Raw genomic sequence first — 13,383 nt, 5'->3', positions numbered from 1 at the left:
AGTCTGTATGTGTCTCTAGGTCTGAAGTGGGTCTCTTGTAGACAGCAAATATATGGGTCTTGTTTTTGTATCCATTCAGCCAATCTGTGTCTTTTGGTGGGAGCATTCAGTCCATTTACATTTAAGGTAAGTATCAATATGTATGTTCCTATTCCCATTTTCTTAATTGTTTTGGGTTCGTTATTGTAGGTCTTTTCCTTTTCTTGTGTTTCTTGCCTAGAGAAGTTCCTTTAGCAGTTGTTGTAAAGCTGGTTTGGTCGTGCTGAACTCTCTCAGCTTTTGCTTGTCTGTAAAGGTTTTAATTTCTCCATCAAATCTGAATGAGATCCTTGCTGGGTAGAGTAATCTTGGTTGCAGCTTTTTCTCCTTCATCACTTTAAATAAGTCCTGCCACTTACTTCTGGCTTGCAGAGTTTCTGCTGAAAGGTCAGCTGTTAACCTTATGGGGATTCCCTTGTGTGTTATTTGTTGTTTTTCCCTTGCTGCTTTTAACATGTTTTGTTTGTATTTGGTTTTTGACAGTTTGATTAATATGTGTCTTGGCATGTTTCTCCTTGGATTTATCCTGTATGGGACTCTCTGTGCTTCCTGGACTTGATTAACTATTTTCTTTCCCATATTAGGGAAGTTTTAAACTATAATCTCTTCAAATATTTTCTCAGTCCCTTTCTTTTTCTCTTCTTCTGCTGGAACCCCTATAATTCGAATGTTGGTGCGTTTAATGTTGTCCCAGAGGTCTCTGAGACTGTCCTCGGTTCTTTTCATTCTTTTTTCTGTATTCTGCTCTGCAGCAGTTATTTCCACTATTTTATCTTCCAGGTCACTTATCCGTTCTTCTGCCTCAGTTATTCTGCTATTGATCCCATCTAGAGTATTTTTAATTTCATTTATTGTGTTGTTCATCATTGCTTGTTTCATCTTCAGTTCTTCTGGGTCCTTCTTAAATGTTTCTTGCATTTTCTTCATTCTATTTCCAAGATTTTGGATCATCTTTACTACCATTACTCTGAATTCTTTTTCAGGTAGACTGCCTATTTCCTCTTCATTTGTTTGCTCTGCTGGGTTTTTACTTTGCTCCTTCATCTGCTGTGTGTTTCTCTGTCTTCTCATTTTGCTTATCTTACTGTGTTTGGGTTCTCCTTTTTGCAGGCTGCAGGTTCGTAGTTCCCGTTGTTTTTGGTGTCTGTCCCCAGTGGCTAAGGTTGGTTCAGTGGGTTGTGTAGGCTTCCTGGTGGAGGGGACTAGTGCGTGTGTTCTGGTGGATGAGGCTGGATCTTGTGTTTCTGGTGGGCAGGTCCACGTCTGGTGGTGTCTTTTGGGGTGTCTGTGGACTTATTATGATTTTAGGCAGCCTCTCTGCTAATGGGTGGGTTTGTGTTCCTGTCTTGCTAGTTGTTTGGCATAGGATGTCCAGCACTGTACCTTGCTGGTCGTTGAGTGAAGCTGGGTGCTGGTGTTGAGATGGAGATCTCTGGGAGATTTTCGCCGTTTGATATTATGTGGAGCTGGGAGGTCTCTTGTGGACCAGTGTCCTCTGAAGTTGTCTTTCCCACCTCAGAGGCACAGCACTGATTCCTGGCTTCTTAATTTGGGATGATTCGTTGTCTATTCATGTATTCCACAGATGCAGGGTACATCAGGTTGATTATGGAACTTTTAATCCGCTGCTTCTGAGGCTGCTGGGAGAGATTTCCTTTTCAATTCTTTGTTCTCACAGCTCCCAGGGGCTCTGCTTTGGATTTGGCCCCGCCTCTGCGTGTAGGTAGCCGTAGGGCGTCTGTTCTTCGCTCAGACAGGACGGGTTTAAAGGAGCCGGTGATTCGGGGGCTCTGGCTCACTCAGGCTGGGGGGGAGGGAGGGGCACGGAGTGCGGGGCGGGCCTGCGGCGGCAGAGGCCGGCATGACGTTGCACCAGCCTGAGGCGCGCCGTGCGTTCTTCCGGGGAAGTTGTCCCTGGATTCCGGGACCCTGGCAGTGGCGCGCTGCATAGGCTCCCCGGAAGGGGGGTGTGGACAGTGACCTGAGCTCGCACACAGGCTTCTTGGTGGCGGCAGCAGCAGCCTTAGCGTCTCATGCGCGTCTCTGGGGTCTCCGCTTTTAGCCGCGGCTCGCGCCCGTCTCTGGAGTTCCTTTAAGCAGCGCTCTTAATCCCCTCTCCTCGTGCACCAGGAAACAAAGAGGGAAGAAAAAGTCTCTTGCCTCTTCGGCAGGTCCAGACTTTTCCCCGGAATCCCTTCCGGCTAGCCGTGGCGCACTAACCCCCTGTAGGCTGTGTTCTCGCCGCCAGTCCTCTCCCGGAGCTCCGACCGAAGCCCGAGCCTCAACTCCCAGCCCCGCCCTCCACGGCGGGTGAACAGAGAAGCCTCTTGGCCTGGTGAGTGCCGGTCGGCCCTGATCCTCTGTGCGGGAATCTCTCCGCTTTGTTCTCCGCACCCCTGTTGCTGTGCTCTTCTCCGCGTCTTCGAAGCTTTCCCCCTCCGCCACCCACAGTCTCCGCCCGCGAAGGGGCTTCCTAGTGTGTGGAAATCTTTTATTCTTCATAGCTCCCTCCCACTGGTGCAGGTCTCGTCCCTATCCTTTTGTCTCTGTTTATTCTTTTTTCTTTTGCCCTACCCAGGTACGTGGGGAGTTTCTTGCCTTTTGGGAGGTCTGAGGTCTTCTGCCAGCGTTCAGTAGGTGTTCTGTAGGAGTTGTTCCATGTGTAGATGTATTTCTGGTGTATCTGTGGGGAGGAAGGTGATCTCCGCGTCTTACTCTTCCGCCGTTTTACCGGAAGCCCCCTCATTGCCTTCTGAGTGATGCTGCCCTGAAGGCTGTTTCAAATGTATAATCTGTACTATAAAGAGACAGATATTTGTTTTTCTTAGAAGCCAGGGCACTGAGCTATAGGGAAGAAAGGCAGGGAAACTTCCCTTCAGGTTTCCCCTCCTTGCTGAGTTTAAGTATGTTGTAGTTCACTAATTCAGCTCCATTGTCTTTATAGTGATATGAAACTTCTTATTTTGCCACTAGGGTTTCCATCCATCTTGGGTTTTTATACTGCTATGAGGTTTTCTGAGCCTTTTCTACCAGAAAGGTGTTTTTATGGGTGTGCCAGAGGCTTTGTTTGGAGTTGTTAAACCAGCCACCTTTAAAACCACAAGTCCTGAATTTATTGTTTTAAATAACAGTTTACGTTACATTTAAATCAGCATGTTTGGCATTTATGTGGAACTCTGTATAAACAGTTGTGGCAAAATAGTGAGAAAGGGAACAGTAGAGGAATAAATAGAAATTATAGTAAAACCAAAATCCATACCCTCATTCTAGTGGCTCAAAATATATGCATGTAATTGCAGGTATATACAGAGACAAATATGAATATATACAAACGACTACAGAGCAAAGGAGCCACAGGTGCATATTTAGAATTTGCCGAAATGTGTTAACCAGAACAAGTGCTATAGGGTAGTAACGTCTATTCTGTAGGGGGAAAGGGGTTCTGAAATAGACTTGGAAGTGTTGGTGTAAATACATTTAAACAAGATTCTTTTGGCTAGAAAACTTTTCAAAGCTTTGAATTTACCAATTTTCTGACTCTCCAGAAAATGCAGTATTCCCCAAACCTATCTGATACGTAATTGCATAGAGCATCTTGTGGGACCAGGTTTATTCAAGACTCATAGTGGGAGATGCTGATATTATATATTTATTTAACAATATTATAGAGTGTTTAGTATGTGCCAGATATCATTTTAAGCAACTTACAAATATCCCATTGAATCCTCATAACAACACTAAGAATGGTAGTATGTTGTTATGACAGTTTACAGGTGAAGAAACTGAAACGCAGAAAATTAAGTACCTTGCCAAGGTCACCCAGATAAGAAATGACAAAGCCAGAATTTGTACTAGGACAGTGTGGTCTAAGAGTTTGTGCTCTTCCCTTCAATGCTGATATGCAAAGTAATTTGTATTAACCCTAATGCTAGAAATGTAGGATAATTTTGGATAATTAAGTTTGTTAGTTAACCAATTAGTTCTTTCTGGTTTTGACCTTGTTACTGAAAAACTGTTAGTTCTTAGCCGAACAGTTTCTTGTAATTTTCAGGCTATCATTGTGAGGAGCAATAGTCATTATCTAGTACTTCCTCATTTATTTTACAACTATTTATTGAGCATGCTCAGTGTTAGATGCTGGGGATACAATGATGAATAAAAAGAAAATTGGAGACTGCAAGGAGCTAAGAGTCTAGTGAGAATGGACAGGAGACGGGTTAAGATTCAGAGACTGAGCTGGATTGACCATTCTGTATCCTCCAAGATACATCAGTGAACAAATTTTTGTCTTATTATTTGCCACCCAAGAGTCAAACACTGTGTAAACAAAAATGTAGTTAATTGAGACTGAATTATTGAATCAGTGAATGAATATTATGGCACCTGTTGGCTAAGAGTGGAGCCAAACTCATGATAAACATTTACAGAATTGAAAGAAGGTGATGGATTTGGGTAGATATTTTAAAATATCTAAGAAGGGCGGAGTATGTCAGGTGATAGATATTAAAGGCATGGGAATTGTAATATGAGAAAAAAAAAGCATGCCTGTTAGTTTGATTGTTGCAATAAGTCCATGTTAAGAAATCAGTTGAGACTGGAGATCTCTAGGGGAAATTCAAATGTGGAAGGTTTTGGATACTAACCTTCAGAGATGTCTATTTGCTTGCCTGTCTCTCCCACTGGTTGAGGATAGGAATCTCTCCATTACCTGAAATAATGACTGGCTCATCAAACTGAATAGTTGTTTGGCGAAAGAGAGAGATTTCATAAAGACAACCCAAAGTTTGTATTTAATGTCTGTAGTTGCTATGAAATAAACTATAACTTTTCTAAATACTCCTCATGTAAAGAAGTATATACATATACAAATTTCATAGAGCATATCGTTCTGATGTTTCAGATGGTCCTATCTTGGCAAAATCCTTAACCACTAGTGTTTAGTGTCTGGTCTAGTCATAGCACAGGTGGGCTTTTTTTTTTTTTTCTTCTTCTCTTTCAGGGTCTGAGGTCTTTGTTGTCTTGTCCTCTACTTTTACATTTAAGGGCAGGGCAGTGGTTACCAGAAAGCTGGAATATGTTCTCTATATAAATTACCAGGTTTTTTTTTTTAATTTTTAAAAAATTTTTGGCCAGGCCTCACAGCTTGTGGGATCCTAGTTCCCCAGCCAGGGATTGAACCTGTGCCCCCTGCAGGGGAAGCGCAGAGTCCCAACCATTGGACCACCAGGGAATTCGCACAAATTACCTGTTTAAAAAGGATCCTCATACTCAAGGTATACTTGACCTTAAAAGTATACATAACTATTGTAATATTACCTTGTTTCAGGGTATTTCAGGATTTCTCGGTGCCTCAGGTCATCATCTTATCCTAATTAAGTACAATAAACATAACCTATTTTATTTTTAAGATAGAACCCCAACTCTTGAACATCTGTAATACTGAAAGGGTCATATTAATGGGAGTTATTTTACTTGGTTGGGTTTCTGGTAACAACCTACACATTTGTGAATGATCTATTTTGCAAAAGTAAACTGCAAAAACAATGTGTATATTAATTAAACATTCTGTGTTTGGGATTCCAGTAATATAGTCCTGTAAGAATGCTTATATACACACTCATGTCCAGTGGTAGTTTAATAAAATAATAAGGCTGCTAATCTAGTTTGTAAAAGTAGTCTCTTTTTTTGTCATTTCATCTATGCAAATGTCAAAAGATTAAAAAAAAACCGGACTTTTGGTTGACTTTAGAATCTGATGTATATTATAAATATTGATGTTTTTTAACAAGAAGTCATCTTTGGCTATACTTTATTTAATTTTGAAATCATTTTATTTATTGATTGATTGATTTTATACATCTTTATTGGAGTATAATTGCTTCACAATGCTGTGTTAGTTTCTGTGGTACAACAAAGTGAATCAGCCATAATAACTCAGTACACCCAGACTGTATTTCAACAGAATGGGAGTTAAAAACAAAGCACACAGAGTGTCTACAGTGGGCAGGCTGAAATAGGGGAGTGATGAATATCCAATGATTTAGGTTAATGTAGGCAATGAAGGAATTAGGAGGAAAAAAATTTTTATTTTGTTTCTATTTTTTGTGTGTGTGTGAGCCAAGGACAAAGCAGAAAGTTTATGTCTGTGTGTGTCTACCTGTCTTTATTTTTGCTTTGTGTTGTTGTTTGAATTATCTGAAAGCAACTTAAAGTGTTCAACAAGATTCTGCAAGGTCTGCATTATTAGTCTATATAACAGTAGACATACTACTACTGGATCAAAACTACTTCAAAGCCTCATGGAGGCGCTGTTTCCAGGATATATAATGATTGATTTGAAGTAACATGATGTGAGAGATACTACTAAGAATCTTAAAAGGTGATAGAGTGTTTTTCAAGCTTCATGAAATATGATGAAAGTGCCTTGTCAAGGATTGCTAAAAGCTTACTCACGAGAAGTCCCTAAATCACCACTGAGAATACATCTATTTCTTGATTGTTTTTGAGAAGCTGCTTGGCAGAGTGAGGTGACACTATTTGTTTGCATACGAAAAAAAACAAAGTGACTGTGTGTGTGTACTGTGAGACATCATCATGTCACCTCAGACAGAATAGTATTTAGAGCTGAGTAGGATTTAATTTTATTTCAATATACCTAGATTGGTTTTATCTTTTCATTGTGTTTGAAATGATTAATAGCCAGCAGCAATCCTTAGTGAAGGGAAGACAAAGACTGCTGCTGAACACTGTTATTGACTTGAAATGATAAAGATACATTCTCATTATAACTGCTCATAAAATAAATTTCTTAAGGAAAACAACTTCCTCTCTGCCTGTGCACTTCCCTGTAGGTACTTCATTAAAGGCTCTCTCCTTTTACTATTGACTCAACAGATACTTCCGGGTTAAATCTCCTGACCCTGAAAGCCTGGTTTGCCTGGTTTTAGTTCTTTTGTTTTCAGTCGCTTTCTTTGCCCCGCTCCCATGGAAATGGCATATGGGACATTTGATTTTGGAGACCACTCCCACCGGAGACTTTGGCCCCCCCTGTAGCTCCAAATGCCTGTCTGCCCCTCCCCTGGAATGGGAGTTCAAACAGTAGGAACCGAAGTCACTTTTAAATGTTATTGGGTGAATATATTAAGTCCGTAAACAGGGAGGCTCATATTTTTTTCTAGCATGTGCACTCTTAGTCACTTTCTTTGTGATAACACCCAGGATCTCTCATGAAGGAGTATTAGTAGTTATAGTTTTTGACCAAAATCCAAACCCCTAAAGCAACAAAGATGGAGGCATGGCATATAAGAAGGAAGGACATTTAATCCTTATTGAGTTACTGACTTACCTACTATAGGCCAGGCTAAGCCGTCCAACTCTTAAGTGTTGTCCATGGATTAGCAGCATCAGCATCACCTGAGAGCTTGTTAGAAATGCACAATTAGGGTTTCCCTGGTGGCGCAGTGGTTGAGAGTCCGCCTGCCAATGCAGGGGACGCGGGTTCGTGCCCCGGTCTGGGAAGATCCCACATGCTGCGGAGCAGCTGGGCCCGTGAGCCATGGCCGCTGAGCCTGCGCGTCCGTACCCTGTGCTCCGCAACGGGAGAGGCCACAACAGTGAGAGAGACCCGCGTACCACACACAAAAAAAAAAACAAAAAAGAAATGCACAATCTTAGGCCACGCTTAGACCTACTTATCAGAAACTTCATCTTAGTAAGATCCTAAGGAGATTCCTGTGCATGTTAGGAGGTGAGAAGTGTTGAGATAAAGCATTTAAAACTATTATATTTTCTCATGTAATCCTCACAGCACTTTCACATGGTTGGCTTTATTATTCCCATTTTACAAATGAGGAATATTAGGACTAGGGAAATTAAATCACATACTCCAATCCAGACTCTAACCTTTTTCCCATACACCACTGTCCCCATCTGTATAATTCTATGCCAATAACAGTAGTGATGACCATGCCAAAACACAAGGCTTTAATAACCTAGGGATAATTTGACAGCTGGGTAGCTACCACCTGCTGTGAAAAAAAAAGTTTTGTTAATTACTCCCATAGCCAGGAGTAGTCACAAAGAAAATAGTTTCATTATTTTTAGTCACACCTCTGTTTTGAACCAGATGGTATTAACTTCTTTAATTTATAATCCAAAAGATTCAGTAGATTTCAATCTAAACAAACTTTAACTGCTGCCTCCACAAATAAAATTTACTCTGGGACATTGAAATTTTGCCATGATAGTGGATGTTCCAAAAAGGTGACGCTGATTCTAAAAGCAATTCCCAAAGTAGAATTGTAAAAAAAAAAAAAAAAAAAAAAAAAAATTAACTAGTGCATAGTCTCCTAAGGTGTAAATACTCATTTTCATGTTCAAGTTCTGATGGTTTTGTTAAAAGTATCTTATAAAAATGCAAATTTTTTAAAAAGTGTCTTATTACTTTTTGATCACAACTTTTACACTCCCAAGAAAAAGGACCAGGCATGAAATGGTAGAGATTGTTTCTTTCAAAAAGTCATTGTGGAAAATAAAACAAGTGCCACTACCCAACAGAAGTGAAGTTTAACAAGGCACTCAAGATTACCTAATGGAACCAGAATGTTTCAGTTAAAGGAAATTAATTACCCTATTGGGGCTGACCTGACAGCACGTTACGTAGAACGTGGAAATGTGTAAGAGTATGAGCTTGCAGAACTTCTGAAGTCATGAGACTGGTCACCCAGGGTAAAACTTGTGTAAAGCTTCAGTGTATCAAATTTCTGTCGCAAAACGTCTTAGACTGACACCAGCAATCTATATAGCAGATAGAAGAAGCAAGCGTCAGAATTCCCGGAAACAAAATAAATTTCACTATCGTCCTAAATTTTCAGAATACATAGAAATCAATTGGAAGTCATTTAAAGATTTCAGCTTGCTAATGATAAGCCAAATTACTGATTATATCCCAAGATCAGTGGTCCATAATGCTAGTGGACATGAAAATCACCTGGGAAGCAACCAGTGGACACTAACCCCAAAATTCTGATTTAATTTATCTGAGGTGGAGCCACTAATTTATAGATCTCCTCAGGTGATTCTGATGTGTAGCCAAAATTGAGAGTTCCTATCCTAAATGATGCTGAAATAAGTGAAAAACTAGTGAGGAGACCAGTGTTTGATTTGCTGCTGAAAGAAAATCGTGAGGATTGGCCATATTTCATGTTACAGCTGTTGTATCTTTGGAAGTAAGGCTAACGTAAAGACATAGAATATAAGCATGGATTTATGGAGGCTCTTCTTTTCCCAGTACTCTATGTACCAAGCATTTTTAATCAGTAATTGAAAATGATGGGGGAAGAAATTGTTTTATGTTTAGTTTTTTCCTCTATTATAAGGATGCTGCAATGAACATCCTTGTATATACATATTTGGTCTGTGAGACAATATTTGTATGGTAAATTTCTAGAGGTCGAATTATTTGATCAAAATGTTTATACATTTTAAATGTTGGTATTTATTTATTGCTACTTGCCCATCAAAGAGGTTACAGTAACTTATTTCCAAGTAGCATCTATTTCAACCTGTGTCTAATTATAAGATTGAATATACAAGAGAGACAGGATAACCAAGAGTGTACATATCTAAGAAGGAAGGAGATTTGAAAAGAGAGCAATAGTTTTGAAAAAACTGTAGAGAGAGACGAAGTGAGGTAGTATAATTGTGATTATTGAGCAGTGTTAAAGGACAATTTGAAGCTGTCATAAATGGTCAGATTTTCCTTCAAGTGACAGTTGGCTGTACAGGCAAGGAGAAAGAGTTAGATTCACCTGTCTTTTTCAGTATTATATTTGGGATCCCCCATTATATTTTTCTATAGCTTTGTAAAGGAAAACTATTGATATAGTAGTGTTTATATTGCTAAGTATATGCAGTAGGAACATGTGCACAGGAGATATACAAAAAATTTTCATTGTGGCATTGTTGGTTGTACTAAAAATTTGGAAACAACATAAATGTCATTGATACTCAACCAATAGGAGAGTAAATAGATTGTGATAAGTTTACATAGTAGAATATCATACACATACATGCATGCCTGGTATAAATACTTGTTCCCGATGTATTATCTGTTTTTATATTGCTGCATTCCATTTGCTAAAATATTGTAAGAGTTTTTGTATATATGTTCATGAGGAATGTTAGTCTATAATTTCTTTTTCTTCCACTTTTGGCCTTGTTTTGGGATTAGAGTAATGCTAGTCTTGTAAAATGAATTGGATAGTATTGCCTCTTCTTCAGTTTTCTGAAAGAGTTTGTGTAGATTGGTGTTATTTCTTATTTAGATGTTTGGTAGAATTCAACAGGAAAGCTATCTGGCCCTGGAGTTTTCTTTGAGAGATAGTTTTTAACCAAAAACTGAAATATATACACAGGTGTGTGTATGTATGTATGTATGTGTGTGTGTGTGTGTGTGTGTGTGTGTGTGTGTGTATATAACTCGGGCTATGTATGTATTTTTAAATGTGCTTTGGTTGTGTCTAGGAATTTGTCCATTTCACCTTAGCTGTCAAGTTTATTGGCCTAAATTTGTTAATTATATCTCATTAATAAGCTTTTAATATCTGTTGAATCTGTAGTGATTTTACTACATTGCTAAATATTGGCAATTTGTCTCTTTTCTTTTTTGATATCAGTCTGGCTAGAAGCTTATTAGTTTGATCCAGCTGTTGGTCTTATTGTCTATTGATCTCTGTTTATTTTATTGACTTCTACTCTGTCTTTATTATTCCCTTTCTTCTTCTTACGTCTTACTTTCGGTTTAATTTGCTACTGGAAGAGGGCATTAAGAGGACATGACTGCCAGTTGACCCGAGAGCTGGACCTGCGCAACGGAAGGCTCTTTACTCCCCTCCCTGTCCTTGGAACGTACATTCTGCCCATCGTTCCCACAGTGGGAGCCATTTTCAAGCACACAGCCTTGAGAAAACAATGTGTTGTTAAGACTCTGTGGACAGTTAACCTCTATATAAATTTTTAAGATTCTGGTGGGCGAGCATGGAGATATATTCCTCTTGCAACCGCCCAAGACCAAGTCTCATATGTAAGGTCCCTTGCTTGTTAAACCTGCCACATACCTATTTGTAGTGGTTTGTCTCTTTCTTCAGCTTTTCCCTGCCCTGTGTGTGTGAGGTCAGTTTATGAACCAATGTTTGCTCTTCTTTTTCTAGTTCCTGAGGTCGTTGATTTGAGACCTTTCTTATTTTTCAATATTGATATTTTGGATTGTAACTTTCTCTCTAATTCTTGATTTATTACCATCCCACAAATTTTGGTATCTTGTGTTTTCATTTTTACTTAGTTCAGAATAATTTCTAATTACCTTTTTGATTTCTTCCTTGATCTATGCTATTTAGTTTCCAAATATTTGGGGCTTTTCTGTTATTGGTTACTAACTTAATTTTATTATGCTCAGAAAATGTCGTTCTTATTATTTGAACAATATTGAAGCATTGAAATTGTTTTATGACCCAGATATGGTCTATCTTGGTAAATGTTACATGTGCACTTAAAAAATGTATACTATGCCGCTGCCATAGGGTGGAGTATCCTATAAATGTCAGTTAGGTTAAGTTGATAGATAGTGTTCTTCAGGTCTGTATCTTTACTGACTTTCTGTCTACTTGTTCTATCAGTTACTGAAAGAGGTGTGTTGAAATCTGTGTAGAATTGGAGAATTGTAAATTTCTCTTTGTAGTTCTATGTTTTTGCTTCATGTATTTTGACTCTCTGTTATAAGTACATAAACATTTAGGGTTTTTTATGTGCTCTTGATGTATTGACCCCTTTATTATTATGAAATGAGCCTCTTTATCTCTGTTAATATTCTTTGCTCTAAAATCTACTTTTTCTGATGTTATTACAGCATGACAGCCTTCGTTTAATCATAACATGACACATCTTTTTCTATCCTTACACTTTTAACATTTTTGGTTGTATTTAAAATGTATTTCTTATAGGCAGCATATAATTGGGGCTTGCTTTTTTGGTCTAAATCAATCATTTCTATCTTTTAATTTTGTGTGCCCAGTTTAGAGGTTGCTTTGGGCTTTATATTATACATCTTAATGTATTACGTCAGCCAACAAGTGATATGCCACTTCACATATAAGAAGTTTACAATAGTATACTTCTATTCCCCTCCCCCGAGCCTCTCTTCTCTTGTAATCATACATTTTAATTCACCGTATGTTATAAATCCCACAATATAGTGTTATTATTTTGTGCTTTAAACCATCTCTTATCTTTTAAATTATTTTCAAGATACATTTTATATTTACCATTCTAAATGCTATTTTGAAATAATTATTATACAGGTGGCTGCAATTGTCTGCATCTTAATAACTTGACATTTCCTTCATGACAGAATTTTTTTTTTTTTTTGTCTTTCTAACAGTCAGTATAGGCACCAAATTAATACTTTTTGAAATTTCTACAAGTCACATTTTTATAATGTGATCTGTAAAAGGGACACATGCTCTATCGGTAAGTGAAAGAAGTCAATCTGAAAAGGCTACGTACTGTATGATTCCAACTATAGAAAATCTTGGAAAAGGGAAAACTATGGAGACAATTAAAAGGTTGTCACAGGTTTGGGGGGAGGAAGGAATGAATAGGTGGAGCATGGAGGATTTTTAGGGCAGTAAAACTATGCTGCATGATACTGTAATGGTGGATACATGTAATGATACATTTGTCAAAACTTGAAGAATGCACCACAGAAGTGTGAACCCCAATGTAAACTATGGACTTCAGTTGATAATGATGGGGCAGTGTTGGTTCATTAGTTGTACCAAATGTACCACGCTTGGGAGAGATGTAGATGTTGGGGGAGGCTGTGTATTGCGGGGAGAGGAAGGCGGGAACTCTCTGTACTTTCTGCTCAGTTTTGCTGTGACCCTAAAACTGCTCTAAAAAATAAAGTCTATTGAGAAATGTGGAAAAAAGGGGCATATGCTCTAAATAACTAAAACTTCATTCAATTCTTAATAATTTGCAATTTTTCCATTATGAGGAAATTACTACTTTTTCTTCTGCTCAGAGCTCTTTTAAAATGTTTGTAGCATTCCAGTTTTACAAGTTTGGGATTTTCTTTCCAAAGATATCTCTCTTTTGTGCTCTGCAGCTACTTTCTTGGTAATTCTGAATTATCTTTCTGGATATCCCCACCCTAACTCAGTAACAGTTTAGAGAATGTCTTATTTCCTCCTATGCCTCCATAGGATATTTGACTCCTGGTTTTGTTATTCTCTCCTAGTAGAATGCTTGATCTGAATGTGCTCTGAATGGTGGCTTCCCACCTCC

The 13,383-nt window shown here is 38.6% G+C and overlaps 1 protein-coding gene across 1 annotated transcript in view; it reads left to right on the top strand.

Moving 5' to 3' along the window:
• Positions 1-13,383, top strand: part of MAGI2 (membrane associated guanylate kinase, WW and PDZ domain containing 2) — a 1,340,884-nt gene that overhangs the window by 717,980 nt on the left and 609,521 nt on the right. The gene's annotated exons all lie outside the window — the stretch shown is intronic.

The sequence above is a fragment of the Monodon monoceros genome, unplaced genomic scaffold (assembly GCF_005190385.1).
Source record: "Monodon monoceros isolate NGI ecotype Baffin Bay Population unplaced genomic scaffold, NGI_Narwhal_1 Super_Scaffold_2, whole genome shotgun sequence".
In the NCBI taxonomy this organism is placed as follows: domain Eukaryota; kingdom Metazoa; phylum Chordata; class Mammalia; order Artiodactyla; family Monodontidae; genus Monodon; species Monodon monoceros.
This window is presented reverse-complemented; position numbering and strand designations above follow the sequence as displayed.